The sequence below is a fragment of the Lissotriton helveticus genome, chromosome 10, assembly GCF_964261635.1.
Source record: "Lissotriton helveticus chromosome 10, aLisHel1.1, whole genome shotgun sequence".
Taxonomy (NCBI): Eukaryota; Metazoa; Chordata; class Amphibia; order Caudata; family Salamandridae; genus Lissotriton; species Lissotriton helveticus.
The window spans coordinates 325,918,290-325,935,440 of NC_136071.1; positions in this window are offsets into that span (position 1 = coordinate 325,918,290).

Consider the following 17,151-nt stretch of genomic DNA (forward strand, 5'->3'; position numbering starts at 1 on the left):
AAAGCAGCACAACGCACCACTGTGCGGCAACACCTTCCGGTGAAACAACGCGTCACTGCACGACAGACAACACACCACTGTGCGACAACACCTTTCGGTGAAACAACTTGCCACTACGCGAGACAACGCACCACTGTGCGACAACACCCTCCGGTGAAACAACGCGCCACTACGCGAGACAACGCACCACTGTCCGACAACACCTTTCAGTGAAACAACGCGCCACTACGCCAGACAACGCACCTCAGTACGAACAACACCTTCCGGCGACCGAACACATACCTCCACTATGCTGGGGTGAAGTACTTAGAATTTGGATTTCCCTGCTGGGAGCCGATTTCCCTCCCGTATCAACAACTACCCGTTAGAGGGGAATCACCATCCCTCGGTGGGCACTTGGTAAAAAAAGGGCCCGACCTTCCTTTACAAGAAATACAGACAAATTATATGCTCTGGGGTTGCTTTATTACACAATGATAGAATGACAACAGAAAGAAATACCTAAACATTACAGTAGACATTCTTCACAATAGCAATTACTCACATATACATTAATGCTGAAAATTAAAGAAATGGTTAGACATAAGTAATCATATAACAAGTGTCATTGGAACACCTCACCATGATCTTAGTCTTCTTGCACTCGGAGAAAGGTCTCTCTCTCTCTCTCTTCAGGACTCTCTGTTCCACAGACACGACTGCACGTCTGCACCGTGATGTATCACCAGACCGCCAAAACCATCGGCCCAGCACTTCTCATAACTGGCTTCGCAACTGCCTTGGCAACTCACTCACTAACTAACCCTCTCGGGCCTCTTTCTCTAATATAGAATGCAACCCGCCATCGAAACTTCTAGAAAGCTCCACCTACCTTTCCCACCAAATCCCTGTACCACTTCGTACGATGAGAGTGCAACAAGCAGCTGGCCAAGCGTTTGGCTATGACTCCGGCATCGAGTGAGCACATTCCTCTGATAAGAACTGGTCCTCTCTAGTTTAGAAAGGGTGCACAACAAGTCAGAATTAAAACATAACCTCTTACCTAAAGAGGCTCGGAGAATAGCAACAGCTTAGAACATGGAGTAACTCGAGAATAGGCTTCTATGCCCTAAAAGAGCAAAAGCGGCATACAGGAAGGCATAAGATCATGCCAAAGCAAGTAGGCAAGCCCTGCCATTAAGTGAGATTGTATTGTATTGTATTGTATGTCGTTTTTATAGAGCGCATGGTTACCAGAAGGCATCCCAGCGCTGAAAATGAAAGATACTCTGAGGGAGGGGGGGAGTCGGATAGAGGAATTAATTGGGGAAAAGGAGAGTCTTTAGTGTTTTCCGAAAGCGGAGAAGGGCAGGTCAGCGCGTAATTGTAGGGGAAGGGCGTTCCAGTGAGAGGCTGCCTTCACCGAGAAGCGACGACCTCCGGTGCGAGTTTTCTTGATTCTAGGCACCGAGGCCAGGTACCCTTTATCTGATCGTAAGGGTCTGTTTGGTTTATAGGGGGTAACTAAGTTTCTCAGAATCGGGGGACCCTTGCCTTGCATGATTTTGTGGGTGATACAAAGGGATTTAAAAATAATCCTCTCACGCACAGGAAGCCAATGAAGCACTTTGAGAGCGGGTTTGGCAGATGCTCTGAGTGGGATCCCCATTAGTAGCCTGGCAGCGGCATTTTGGATTTGCTGCAGTTTATTGATTGTGGCTTCAGGGGCTCCTAGTGAGATTGCGTTACTGAAATCTAGTCTCGAGAGAACTAGGACTTGTATCAGTAACCTTCTGGAATGAAGGGGGAGGAGAGGGAGAACTTTACGGGCAGAGCGAAGTAGCCCGAAACAGGTGCCTGCTGTTTTGTTCGCCTGTGTTTTAAGCGAAAGGTCCTGATCGAGCCATACCCCTAGGCTTTTGATTTCTGTTTTTGGGGGGGGGGAGGGTCCCCTAAACAGGCCGGCCAGATAGAGGAGGGCAAGGTTGCTGTTTTTTGGCCTAACATCATGACTTCTGTTTTGGAGCCGTTTAGCTTGAGTGCAGAGTCGCACATCCAAGCATGGATTTTAGTCAGGCATTGATGGAAATTATCAGGGCATTGGTGGAGTTGCGACAGAGAGACGACCAGTTGGGTGTCGTCGGCGTAGCTAACTATTTTTATACCGAACGGGGCGACCACGTCCTCCAGGGGGGCCATGTACACATTAAATAATGTGGGGCTCAGGGAAGAGCCCTGCGGCACTCCACACTGGAGGGGTATTGGGGCAGAATGTGAATTGCCTTCCCAGACTTGAAATGTTCGGTTGGAGAGGTAGGATGTTAGCCACGTTAGGGCAGACCCGCCTATTCCTGCTTCGGCCAGGCGTTTAATCAAGATACGATGATTCACTGTATCAAAGGCCGCACTAAGGTCCAGGAGGATCACAGCCACTGATCCTCCTGAGTCCAGAATGCGCCTAGCTTCCTCCATGACAAAGAGGAGGGCGGTGTCAGTACCTTGGCCTGGGCGGAATCCGGTTTGGGAATTGCACATCCGGTCGTTGGACTCTAGAAAGTGGGAAAGTTGGTGGTTCACCACTTTTTCAGCAATCTTGCTGAGGCCGGGGAGAAGGGATATCGGTCTGAAGTTGGCAAGCTCTAGAGGGTCGAGATGGGGTTTCTTCAGCAGGGCCTTCACAATGGCCCTTTTCCAACTTGGGGGCACCGTGCCCTGTGAGAGGGAGAGGTTGATAAGGTCAGTTGCCGGGGTGGAGATGGTGGCAGCTACCTGTTTTAGGAAGCGCATCGGAACGGGGTCGCAGGGGGAGCCACTCTTAATACTAGTTAGGGTTTTGATGAAATCCTCCTCGGAGATTTGGCGGAAAGTGTTCAACTGGGGGCCTGTGTCCCTGGGCAAGTTCTCGTTCTCGTTATCTTGTAGTGAGGGGCTTTCAGTTTGGGGGAGAAAAGAAAGAATGTTTTTTATTTTCTGATCAAAGTAGGTAGCTAAGTTATTGCATTTAGACCCCGAGGGGTCGAGGGGCACCGGAGGATCGGGAATCTTCAGCAGTTCTTTCATGATTTTATAGGTCTCTCTCGTGGAGTTTGAGGCATTTTTAATTCTGTTGTCATAGAAAATGGTTTTAGCGTTTCTGAGGGCGACTTTGTAAGTTCTGATTGCGTCCCGATAGGTGTTTTTATTGGCGGTGTCCCAATTTCTTCTCCAGATACGCTCATGCCTTTTACAGCCCTGCCTTAATATTCTGAGCTCAGGGGTGAACCAGGGGGCACAGCCCGTTCTGGTCTGTTTTTTACGCATAGTTTTTTTTGGTAGATAAAAGTCGGAAACAAATCCCTGCTTTATAATCACACATACCCAGATAACAGTAAAATATACTGAGATGGTGATGGGCAACGGTCATAATCAGTCCAATCGTTGAAAATACCTCGGTCACTAGACACACATAAACCAATTTAGCCTGGCTCAGGCCATGTTAACCACAGGAGGTGGAGACAGTTTTGTAAGAGGCAGCCACAATCCATTCAGATGCAAGCAGAAACTTCTCCCACTACTCCAAATGCAGTCAGGTCTATTCAGCCTGGCTATCAATCACCCAGGCAATGCAGGACACACCTCAACCACCTCTCCTTGTGTTTGTCTGGTGTGAATGCACATTCCCTGCTCCTGTCACTCTAAACTCAGACAAGGAATACACAAAAGGCTGAGGCACACAAGTTGGTTAAGCAAGAAAATGCCTACTTTCTAAAATTAAAACCAAAGGGGATGATGGGCGGAATGTTGAACATTGCAAGCACTCACCCCCAGTCAACTGATCTGGGTTTAATCCATCATCCTTCTTTAGCTCACTCCGCCCCCCCCAGTTCAGACATGGCCATATGCAAATCAGTCTGACCCTGTGCCTCATGGGAACAGTCCAGCCTGAACTGCCAAGCCATATGTTCCCTCGACCGGAAACAAGCATCCTGGGACCTGTTTCTGGCTAATCAGCCGTCATCAGCCAGGCTAGCTTGAATCCAGTGGCAAAGTGAGCAAGGGACCCACGTCAGGGCATACCCTGCCAACTTAGGGAGAACAAAGCAAAACCAAAGAGGATGATGGACGGAGTGTTGAACATTGCAAACACTCACCCCCAGTCAACTGATCTGGGTTTAATCCATCATCATTCTTTAGCTCACTCTGCCACCCCAGTTCCGACATGGCCATATGCAAATCAGTCTGACCCTGTGCCTCATGGGAACAGTCCAGTCCGAACTGTCAGGCCAGGTCTTCCCTGGACCGGAAACAAGCATCCTGGGACCGGTTTCTGGCTAATCAGCTGTCAACAGCCAGCCTAGCAAGAATCCAGTGGCAAAGTGAGCAAGGGACCCACGTCTGGGCATACCCTGCCAACTTCGGGCAAACAAAGCAAAGCCAAAGGGGCATTTTCATACACAGAATATAAAAATCATCTTTACTAATAAGATGTGTCTTTAATTCTGAGTTCAGGAAGCCTAAAATCCATTTCTCTATCTTAGCCCCATGGAACGTTTAGCGTGCATGATGTTAGAAAGCAACTATCATGTTAACCTTATGAGACAGCTAGCCTTGCAATAGTAAAAACCAAATTGCTCAGTATTACACTATCAGGACATATAACACACACCAGTATATGTCCTACTTTTCACATACACTGCACGCTGCCCATGGGGGTATCTTGGGCCTACCTGAGCAGTGTCTTACATGTAAGAAAAAGGAAGGTTAGGGCTGGGCAAGTGGGTGCACTTGCCAGGTCCACTTGGCAGTTAAAAACTACGAGTAGACACCGCATTGGCAGGTCTGAGAACCCTTTAAAAGGCTACTGATGTGGGTGGCACAATCGTGCAAGCCCACTAGCAGCATTTGATTTACAGGCCATAGGCCCACACAGTGCCCAGTACTAGGGACTTAGTTGTAAATCAAATAAGCCAATCATAGAAACCAAATACTAACACAAGAGCATATGCCCTTTGCACTGAATAGCAGTGGTAAAGTGCCCAGAGTCTTAAAACCAACAAACAATAGGTGCAAAACAGGAGGCCTGAAAGCAAAAAGTCTGGGGGTAAACCCGCTTAAAAAGCCAAGTCTAACAACTGATAACAAAACTATGCCTGAAAGTGCCTAGCAGGATGCTCTCATAGCAGCTTCAGAGAACAAAATTAAAGAACTGAAGCAACAAGTTCTTCCGAAAAAAGCGTAACAAAAACAAAACATTAAGTATGAATGTTCTGAGCAGAAAGCTCTCCTAGCCACTTCACTTCCAAGAACAAACTTAATGAACTGATAAAAAAGTGAAAAACTGGAGCAGCAAGTTCTATTCCACATCATAAGAGTAACACAAAAATTACAAGAGATCGAAATTAAAGAATTGGAGCAGCAAGTTCTTTCAAAACAAAAGGTTAACAAGAAAAATATGCATGTAAGCGCTGAGCAGGAGGCTTTCCAACCAGCTTCAGACAACAAAATTTAAAAAACTGGCAGGACAGTTTTACATGAATGTGCTGAGCAGAAAGCTTTTCTAGCTGTTACAGAGAAAACTTTTCAAGAACTGTATTGGCATGTTCTTTCCGAACAAAATGTAACAAGAAAATTAATCATGAAAGCTCTGAGTAGGGGGCTCTCGTAGCCACTTCAGAAAACAAAATGAAAGATTGACAAGAAAATTAACAGTGAAAGCACTGAGCAGGAAGATCTCCTAGCAGCTTCAACAAACAAAGTTACAGAATTTACTCAAAAAGTTTGTGTGAAAGTGTTGCACAGGATGTTCTGCTAGCAGTTTACCCCGCCCTGGTACCACCACCCTGGACCTTCTGCAACGAGTTACCACTTGCGCACTGCGACCAACCCAAGTCCTGAAGAAGATCCTGATTCAAGTGGATCAAAACGCCGTCGACCTTTCAGCGCGACTATAGGCGCTTCATACAAAGTGATTGATTTGATTTGAATAAAATGTATAATGCGCAGACAATAACCCGTAGGCATCAAGGCGCCTAACAAAACATATCATTAACATAGGCATGACACCGTTACAGGTAAGCCTGCACAAAGAGATGCGTCTTCAGAGCGCTTCTGAATGCCTGAAGAGTAGGTAGGGATCTTAGTTCCAGTGGAAGTGCATTCCACTCCTTGGGCGCCAAAGTGGAGAAAGCCCTGCCACCCCATTTAGCTCTTCTGACTCGAGGGACTGATAGGAGAAGTCTACTAGAGGAACGCAAGTCCATGGAGGGCATATAGCGGGACAGGATAGATCCTACACCAGTGGAACTGTTTTTGGAAAGGGCCCTGTAAGTCATGCATAGGGTCTTGAAAAGGATACGGTCCTCAACAGGAAGCCAGTGTAGCAATTTTCTGGCCGCTGTGGCCGAGGCACGCTTGGGGAGGTCCAGCACAAACCTGGCAGCAGTGTTCTGGACTACCTGCAAGCGCTGCAATAGACTCTTATTCAGTCCCATATACAGCGCATTGCAGTAGTCCAGCCGGGAACCAATGAGGGCAACTGCAAGCTGTTTTCTTGCCTGCAGAGATAGATAATGCCTGATTCTCCTCAGAATGTGGATGATGCCCCAACAGGTACAGATAGTTCTACTGACCTGTTTGTCTAAGTTGAGGGCAGGATCAATCATGACCCCCAGATTTTTTGCAGAGGAGGTAGGGGAGGGGCAAACTCCTAATGAGTCTGGCCACCAGCAGGATGACCACACGTCATCATTCCCTCCAAACACCATCACCTCCGTCTTCTCCCCATTCCGTTTTAATGAATTATGAATCATCCATTGTCCGACTGCCTCCATACAAGATCTAAAATTGGAGGCAGTCGGGACACCTGACTGGGAGAGAGAGACAAGGATCTGGGTGTCATCCGCATAGGATACTATCTCCATCCCATATGATCAAATAAGCCTGGCAAGTGGGGTCACATAGATGTTAAATAGGGTCGGGCTAAGCGCCGACCCCTGAGGAACCCCACATTGCACGGGCAGGGACGGAGATAGATACTCCCCCAACTTCACTCTTTGCACTCGATGACTGAGGAAAGAGGTAAGTAGATCTAAGGCTGAACCCTGAACCCCAACCTCCCTCAGCCGAGCTGTTAACACTGAGGGAGAGAGAGTATCAAAATCTGCCGTCAGATCCAAAAGCATCAGGAGGGTGGTCTGGCCCCCATCAACACGCGTGCGGATATTATCCAGCACTATGGTGAGGGCCGACTCGGTGCTGTGTTCCCTCCTGAAACCATGTTGGGAGGAGTCAAGACAGCCCGAACTCTCTACAAATGCGGCAAGATGTTTATTAAGATGTGCTTCCAGCATCTTTGCTGGAGCAGGGAGCAGAGATATGGGCCTAAACTTTTTTAGAACCGCAGGATCCAGAGAGGCCTTTTTAAGTAAAGGTTTTACCACCGCGTTTTACAAACATACAAATAGAAATGTACTCATCAAGTCACTTGAAATCCTTTATCGTCGTGTAATCATTGTATATATCTCTGCACCAGTCACTCTGCGCTGTCTTCGCTGATCACATTGTCACTTGCGCCGCTACCGTGTTCTTCACCCACTTACACCTAGCACCAAGTACAATTTGGGTTGTCATCTATTGTTTTAATTGCTTAAGTGCAGTGCTGTCACAACTGCGAATTACCTTGTTTTCCTTCCTTTGCATTATATTCCTATATAAAATGATGCCTTGAGCACTTACAATAACCAAGAAAGAGTCTCCTCACTTCCTTCTGATAATGTTGTTGACATATCATTTATAATTGTCTCAGAATAATACCAGTTGGGATATCATATGTTTATACTAACAAGAAAATTAGGCGTGAAAGTGCTGAGAAAGCAGCTTTCCTACCCGTTTCAGAGAACAACATTTTAGAAACAGAAGAAAATCAAGCATGAGCTGAGCAGAATGCTCACCTAGCCATTTCAAGGAAGAATTTTAAAGAACTGCATAGGTCTGTTCTTTCCAAACAAAAGCGTAACAAGTAATCTAATCGTGAAAACTCTGAGCAGGAGACTCTACAGGCCACTCCAGAAAACAAAATGAAATATTTGACAAGGAAAGTAGCAGTGAAAGGGTTGAGCAGGAGGCTCTCCTAGCCAATTCCAAGAACAAACGTAAGGAACTGGCAAGAAAATCAAGTAAGAAAGTGGTGTGCTGCAGGCTAGCAGCATCAGAGAAAAAGCTTAAGGATCAAGAGTGGCAAGTTTTTTCTGAACAAAAGCGTAACAATAAAATGAAGTGTGAAAGCTCTGAGCAGAAAACTCACTTCAGAGAACAAATGAAAGTACTGACAAGAAAATTAAGTGTTCACGTGCTGAGCAAGAGGCTATCTTAGCTGTGTCAAAGAACAAAACACAAGAACTGACAATAACAGTAACGCCTGAAAGCGCTGAGCAGGAGGCTCTCCTAGCTGCTTCAGAGAACAACATTTAAAAATTGGAGCATAAAGTTCTTTACAAACAAAAGCTTAAAAAAGAAAATTAAATGTGAGAGTAGTGAGCAGAGGGCTGTTATAGCTGCTTCACAGAACAAAAGTAAAAGACAGAAGAAAAGCAATCAGGAAAGTGCTGCACAGGTGGCTCTCATAGTAGCTTACGATTAAAAATTAAAAAGAACTGCAGCTGCAAGGTCTTTCTGAACAAAAGCTTAACAATAAACGTAGGTGTTAAAGCGCTGAGCAGGAGGCTGTCCTAGTCGCTTCAGAGAACTGAGATGAAAATTAAGCGTGAAAGCACTGAGCAGGAGACTCTCCTTGCCACTTAAAAGAAAAAAGAAAAAAACTGGAGTGACAAGTTCTGTCCCAAAATAAGCATAACAAGAAAAATAAGCCTGAAAGCACTGAGCAGGAGGTTTTCCAAGCCACTTCAAAGAACAAAATTAAAGAATTGACAGAAAAATTAGGCGTGAAAGCCCTGAACAGGAGGCTCTCCTAGCCGCTTAAGAAAATAAAATTAAAGAAGTGGAGCTGCAAGTTTTTTCAGTTCAAAAGCTTAACAAGAAAATGAATCATGAAATCACTGAGCAGAAGGCTCTCCTAGGCACTTTAAAAAACAAAATTAAAAAATAACAAGAAAATTGGGCATGATAGTGCTAAGTAGAAGGTTCTCCTATATGCTCCATAGAAAAATATTTAAAAACTGCAGGGGAAAGTTCTTTCCAAACAAAAGCGTAACAAGAAAATGAATAGTGAAAGCTCTAAGCAGGGGGCTCTCCTAGCCACCACCAGAGAACAAAATGAAAGAATTGACAAGAAAATTAACAGTCAAGGAGGTGAGTAGCAGGTTTTCCTAACCATTTCACAGAACATAATTAAAGAACAGACAAGAAAATTAAGCTTGAAAGTGCTGCTGCGGAGGCTCTCTTAGCCGGTTCAGAGAATAAAATAAACAACTTTAACAATAAGTTCTTTGCAAACGAAAGCATGAGAATTAAGCATGAAAGCGCTGACCAGAAGGCTCTCCTAACAGCTTAAGAAAACAAAATTAAAGAACTGACAAGGAATTTAAGTGTGAAATCGTTGATCTGGAGTAGCTAGATCTTCCCATAAATAAGCTTGAAAGAAAATTAAGTGTGAAACGCTGAGCAGGAGGTTCTCCTACTGCATCAGAGAACAAAATGAAAGAACTGGAGAGGCATATTCCTTTGGAACAAAACTATAACAAGAAAATTAAGTATGAAGGAGCTGAGCATGTGGCCTCTGCAAGATGCTTAATAGAACTAAATGAAAGAACAAACAAGAAAATCAAATGTGAAATTGCTGCACAAGAGGCTTTCCTTGATGCTTTAAAGGAAAAATTAAAAGCTAGTTCTTCCCAAACAAATGTGTAGCAAGAAAATTCAGTGTGCAAGAACTGAGCATAGGCTCTCCCAGCTGCATTAGAGAACAACACTAAAACACCGACACGAAAAATACACCTGAAAACGCTGAACAGGATACTCTCCTCAGTACTTCAGAAAATAAAATTAAAGAACAGACAGAAATTTAAGTGGTGTGCTGAGAAAAGGCTCTCCTAACTGCTTTAGAGAACAACATTAAGGAACTGGAGAAGCATGTTTTTCCGCAACAAAAGCTTAACAGGAAAGTTAAGTGTGAATGCACCGAGTTGCAGGCTCTCCTAGTCGCTTCAGAGATCAAACTTAAAGACCTGGAGCAGCAAGTTCTTTTGGAGCAAATGCATAACAATAACATTTATTGTGAAACCGTGGAATAGCGAGGTCTCCTAACAGTTCCAGAGAACAAAATGAAAGTACTGACAAGAAAATTAAGTGTAAAAGCGCTGAGCAAGAGGCTCTCCTAACTGCTTAAGAGAACAAAACTAAATAACAGACAAGAAAATTAAACCTAAAAGAGTGGAACAGGAAGCTGTCCTAGCTGCTGCAGAGAAAAAAAATGAAAGAATTAACAAGAAAATTAGGCGATAACGGGCTGAGCAGGAGGCTCTTCTAACTTTCAGACAACAAAATTAAAGAACTGACAAGACAATTAAGCATGAAAGCATTGAGCAGGAGGCTAAACTAGCCTCTTCAGAGAACAAAAGTATGGGACTAGAGCAGCAAACAAAAGCGTAGCAAGAAATTTAAGTGTGACAGCATTGAGCAGGAGGCCCTCTTAGCTGCTTCAAAGAACGAAACAAAAGAACTGACAAGCAAATTGAGCCGGTAAGCAGGAAGATCTCCTAGTCACTTTAGATAACAAACTTAAAGAAGTGACTAGAAAATTATCTGTGATAGCATTGAGAAGGAAGCTTTTGTAGCCGCTTCCTGGGGAAAGATTAAAGAACTGGAGCAACATGGTCTTTCCTAACAAAAGCGTAACAAGGAAGTTAAGCATGAACAAAAATCAAGTTCTTTCCAAAGAAAAGCATTAACAAGAAAATTAGGCGTGAAAGCTCTGAGCAGGAGTCTTTCCTAGCCACTTCACAGAACAAAAGACCTGGAGCAGCAAGATCTTTTGGGACAAAAGCATAACAAGAAAATGAAGTGGCAAATCACTGAACTGGAAAGTCTTCTAACAGCTTCAGAAAACAAAATTAAAATACTGACAAGAAAATTAAGTGTGAAAGCTCTAAGCAGGGTGCTCACCATTCTGTTTCTGAGAACAAAACTAAAGAACTGACGAGACAGGTAACCCTTACAGAGCTGAGCACGAGGCTCTCCTAGCCACTTTAGAAAACAAAATTAAAGAAGTGCCGGCCTGTGTAACGCGCGAACAGCCGTTCGCGCATGCGCAGTCCCGTCTGGACGCGTCAGGCGTGTTACGTCACATGCCCTGAACGTAGCGTCTAGAACGCTAACACCACATATCTCCCTTTTTTCTATAAGACAGGGAACAGTTCAGTGTTCAATGTTCAATTATTCAAAGTCTCGTAGATGCAAGGGTCTGACCACCAATCTCCCAGCACGCGTGCGTCTTACCGGAGTGGAGGGTCTTCTCAGCAGCTCTGGGTCAGGGCTCTCTACCTTTCCTCCTACTTGATCTTGTCCAGCTCTCCCAGGCGTTGCTTCCCCTCTCGTCGATGTTTCTCTTCCACTGGTCTCGATTGGGTCTCCCATGTCCATGCTCACATTTTCCCTTCCTCCGCTTGCTTCTTCTGGCTCTTTTTCTCCATTTCCTGCCCCTTGTACCTGATTGGGCATGTCGTTGCTGTTCTCCTCTGGGCACTTCACTATCTTGTTGACTTTGGCCATGCGATCTTGTGACCACACTTTGCCGTCACTAAGGAGCGCCGCTCTGCTGTACACTTCCTCTACTTGTAGGGGTGGGCTGTACTTACTCTCCCCTTTCTTCTTCAGGACGGCATGTTTTACTCGCACACACTCTCCTCTTTCCAACGAGGGACTTTGTGCTTTTTTTCTTTGATTGTAGTGGTCTGTATACACCTTCTGCGCTCTCAGCAAGTTGTGTTGGACTACAGCAGGTGACCATTTGCTGGTGATCGTTTTCTCTCTCCAGACCACATTGTCTTTCGTGAACGGGTGTCTACCTCTGAGAATCTGAAAGGGACTGTACCCCGTCGTGGTGGGGGTAATTCTATATGCCCACAGCATTCTTTGGACCTCTGGTTCCCAGTCCTTTCCTTGCATTATGGCGGCTTTAATGGATCCCATCAGCACGCGGTTGAATCTTTCCACTTGTCCATTGCAGGCGGGGTGATATACTGCCGTGTGTTTTGACTTGATTCCGTTTCTTTCCATGTATCTTTGCCATTTCTCATACGTGAACTGTGGGCCATTGTCTGTCAGGATGGTCCTCGGGATACCTTCCCTCAGAAACACGGATGTGAGGAATTTGATTACGACCTCCGCGTCCATTACTTCATGTACATGCACCTCAGGCCATTTGGAATACTTGTCCACCTGCACACACAAGTACTTGGCTATCCCTTGCCCATCCAATATCGGCCCTAGGATGTCAACAGCTATATCCTCCCATGGATCACTGGGTTGTTCGAAGCGGCCCAAAGCTGGTCTTAATGGCTTGAGTACTTTATCTGACTCTTGGCATTGGCTGCAGTCCCTGACATGTCTCTCAGCTGCAATGTCCATCCCTGGCCACCAGTACATCTGCTTCACGCGTGACTTGGTCTTCACTATCCCTAGGTGACCTTCGTGCAGTTGGTTCAGCAGTGTAGGGATCAGCTCCTGAGGAGGTATTACCTTGTCCCCTCGGTACAGAAATGTTCCTGAATCACTCATGGACAACTCCTCTCTCACCTCAAACAGTTTCCTGAGTTCTTCCTTCAGTTTTCTTTTGTCCGGCCAACCATTGACTAAGTGCCTCTTAGTCTCCTCCAATATCTCTTCATTTCCATATGCTTGAGTCCATTCCTGCATGCTTATCGCCCTCTCCACGTCTTCCATTGCCGCTACCATTTCCTCGTTCTCCTCTGCGGGAGCTGGTGCTTCCTCCATGTTCGACGCCCTGCTAAGGTAGTCCGCAACCTTGTTGCGCGTGCCCGGGATGTACTCCACATCATATGTGTACTCCAAAAGTTTGAGCGTCATCGTGGCAATCCGCGGGGTGGCCGTTGCGTGCCCACTTGAGGTCAGCACCTTGACTAGTGGCTTATGGTCAGTTTGCAGGCGGAACCTCGTGCCCCACAAGAACTGCCGGAACTTTCCTATGGCCCACACGACTGCCATCATTTCTTTCTCAATTACGCTGAACTTCTGCTCAGTGGCTGACAGTGCTCTGGACGCAAAGCTGAGCGTTTCGACGGTGTTATTCTCTCTTTGTTGAGCAAGGACTGCTCCCAGTCCCTTTTCGCTGGCATCTGTGGTAAGGATGCTGACTCCCATTGGGTCATAACCCTGCAACGGGACAGCTTGGCTGATGTCCTTCTTCAGCTCATCGAACTCCTTCTGAGCTGCACTATCCCAGAGAAAGTGATAGAGCGCGCGAGGCCACCCGACCAACAGTTTTCGCCGTTTCCGGCTTCAGGGCCCATATACTTTCAAATCACCATATACATCGATCAGGTGACTTCACGAGCTCTATCAAGTTGGTGTGTGTGTGTTCCCTGCTACCAAATTTCGGTGCACCCGACTTACCATCCACCGATGCGGGTGCCTAATGACCACAATGAATCAGGGAGCTAGCTGTAAAGGAAAGGCAGCAAAATACAAACCCAACCAATAACATTCAAATACTGTTTAAATGACCACGGACAACTGGAAGTTTTAAAATGTTTATCTAAAGTTCATTATTTTCTTGCATGAGGTACAATAAAACAAGGCAATCAATAACCAAGATAACGTAAATCACATATGCATAAAGAAATAATGACAGAGTAATCATCAAAGTACTAATAAAATGTAACGATAAAAGATACTATATAAGTCAGTATTATCTAGACAGTGATAGACTAAGTGTGTGTGACTATAGAAGAACTTATAATGAATAACACGCTTCACTTAAGGTGAAAGGGCCTTTGAACAACCTAGGCAACGAAGTTCTAGACCATATCAGGAAATGACACACTGCTATGCAAAATATGATTTCTAACAAATGAGAAGACATAGGAATAACTTTGCAAAATTATAAATGACTGTTCAATAGTTGCGGAAAGGCATGGAAATATAACATATGCAATGTTGAACTTTATTTTAGCAAAAGTTAGAAATTCAGAAGGTGCAAGAGTTTCAAGAAGTTCAGAGTAATATTTACCTAGAAAAGGTGTGGAAACCAAACCCTGGCCACGGGTCAGTTAAGGACAGGAAACCCTCAAGGAAGGATACCCCTCAAAGGACAGCAGGTGCAGAATGGACACCCAGGATAGGACAGGATACCCTCGGAATAGGAATCAGGACAGGACCCTCAGGACAGGACAGCAAACCCTCAGGACAGGACCCTCTTCAGGACAGGACCGGAACCCACAGTTCGGAAGCAACGCCTGCGCTCCACCCGCTCTGCAGCTATCGATCAAGACCCCGATTGGGTCAGCGAACTCCCAGCTAAGTGCTTTGCCAGCACTTTAAGGTTCAGTAGAACCTTAGTCTATGGTCAAATTCGGACAGAGTGCTCCGCAGCGCTCTGTATCTTCAGTCACCTATTGAGTGCGTTGGGTCAGTGACAGGTCAGCTAAACCAGACAAGTCGGACGGTTCACTAGGTGAACCCAGGGTAGATATACAGTTTGGGGACAGTGTACCACCCCCCAATGTTGCAAAGTGTCAGAATCCCTCAATTTCGATTGGTCCTAAGGTAGGGTTTGGGTAACACACCAATCACAATACACGATTTGAAGCCTTCATTTACATATTTGGGTACCGCCTAGCAGATTTGGGGTTCCCATGAGCTAACAGTAGCGCAACAATACAATGTATCATATAAGGAGCTACATTCGCTGTTCTCGCAGGGCAGAGGTGACTTTCTCAGGAGCATCTCGCCCATCACTGCCAGCTGGCTATGTTCCATCAGCCAAGGTCCCTCGTGCTGCCGAATGTCGCACAGGCGCAGAAGGGACCTCCAATATGGCTCTCCTCTCACTCAGACCCCCATTTCCCGCAGTACATGAAAAGTAAGCGAAAACAAATTAATACATAATAATGTCATTATGAAAACACATCACAGGGTTTGTACTTTTAACTCATCATCAAGAAATAAACTTATGCAATTAAATGTTAGCTATATTGACACAATCACAAGAGCAGTGGCACGAGCAGTACCACATGATAAGCACAGCTATGAATTACGCATGCGCATAACTTTCCCTCCACTTCTGCAGACGCGTCAGGACACGTGAGTGTGGCTGACGCATGCGCAGTAACTAAAATACAAGCAGCGGCCATTTTAGGGGACACGAGTAATTATTTTAGTAAAACACATGTGCAAGCTTCACGGTCTTTCTCCAAACTAAATATAAATGTTAGTAAAACATACACGGGTTACCTTGTTACACATAAACGAGGTTCTTGATTTCGGCAAGCCGCAAAATATGCGAAGCTTTGCTTCATCAATCCCCTCTTTGATGATATTTACTATCATCACAAATTATAATGGAACCAGATGCCAACTTTCTTTCACACTTTATAAAGTTCTATTTCTTCCAGCAACCGCTCTAACTTTTCTCTTTCAGTTTTAGCAGGGTGAGAAGTTTTCACCTTTTTGTATATCTGATCATTCACTTCCTCTAATTCAATCTCATCCACACTTCGTTTCACTCCTCTTGCATTTACCTCATGCTTTTTGGTGCGCTTGCGGTATTTACAGCATAAGAAAATGGAAAGTATAATAAGACCTATAATACCAATTGGCATCAGAATTTTGAATAATAAGCTTTTACCTATGCTAGCAAGCCAATGACCTACATTTGAGAGACCATCTACCAGTCTCTTCCAGGCACTATCAACCTCGAGTGGTTTGAGTTCCTTTGCCAAATTAGTAATGTTTTTCACATATCTTTTGATCTGTACACTTTTATCCGGAATATAAGTGCAACAATGTTGCGCCTTCAACATCCGGCAGACTCCGCCCTCTTTCGCTAATAAGGTGTCAAGAGCAAGTCGATTTTGTAAAACCATTGATCTGATCGCAACCATTTCGGTATTGACCAGCAGAAATCCATGAGCTGTTTCAGTAGACAGCACATCTACTATAGTAGACAATTTGCAAATTCTGTGAGTGTTCAGAACCACTCCCACTCCAGGTATCAGTGCACTGAAAATACTACCCATAATTTCACCTATACTTTCTCTTTTACTACGCACTAAGCCGTTAGTATCTTCATTGCTTCCAGCTTTTTCATTCACATGGTATATTTTCGGGAAAACAATGCCAAAGTAGCAGCTCCCATACCAGTGATCCGGCAATTTGAAATAAGCCTTGTCCCCACAAATATAATAAATTCCAGGAAACACAGGCTCTGACCCATTTTTGAAACCCCAACCTCCAATTACCTTGTAATTATGTTCGCATTCACTGGAACCAATGAAAACATTATTATAATAGCTAGTCTTCTCGCGGTGAAGACATAGCTTGCCTTTCTTTTCAAAATCCAGCAACAGAGCAGGACCCGCTCCACCAGATGAGGTGCCTTCCATGTTTTCTGCCCACTTTGGCTTTTTCTGACTTTCGTCATTAGCCTTCTTCTGAATTTTAATTCTCCTTTTCTCTGCCATGTTCAGGAACATCTTTTCCTGCTCACGCAAAGAACAAGTCAAGTTATCTCTGTGTGCGTCTGCTATGTCAATGTTCCCTATAGTCAGAAAGTAGTCTCCCATATATCTTATGGTGTCAGTTTTGGTATGTACAGGATTCAAGTTCCCACGTATAGGAAGTTCAGAAAAGATCACGTCATTGTTAGAGTAATAATACTGTAACGGTCCCCTTTTGTAAAATAAACTAGCTAAAATGCTACAGGAAATTCCATATGTCAATGGCAGATGATGGTATGTCACGCCTTCAGCCACCGAAGTAGGTAGCTTCATGCAGACATAGCAATCTTCAATTTCCATAGTCTCTACATAATGTATTAACAAGTTTGCGAAAACATTCAAATGTGTCCTGTTTTTCATTCCATGGTAATGTAGTCCTTTCTCATCTGATGCTTCTAAGTCTCGTTTAGTTTGTCTCAATGCTCTCTCATGTCTTTCTACACTCTGTGTTGTCAGCTCCTCATTGTCAGTATTTACAACTTCAGTAGGGACAATGTTAGTA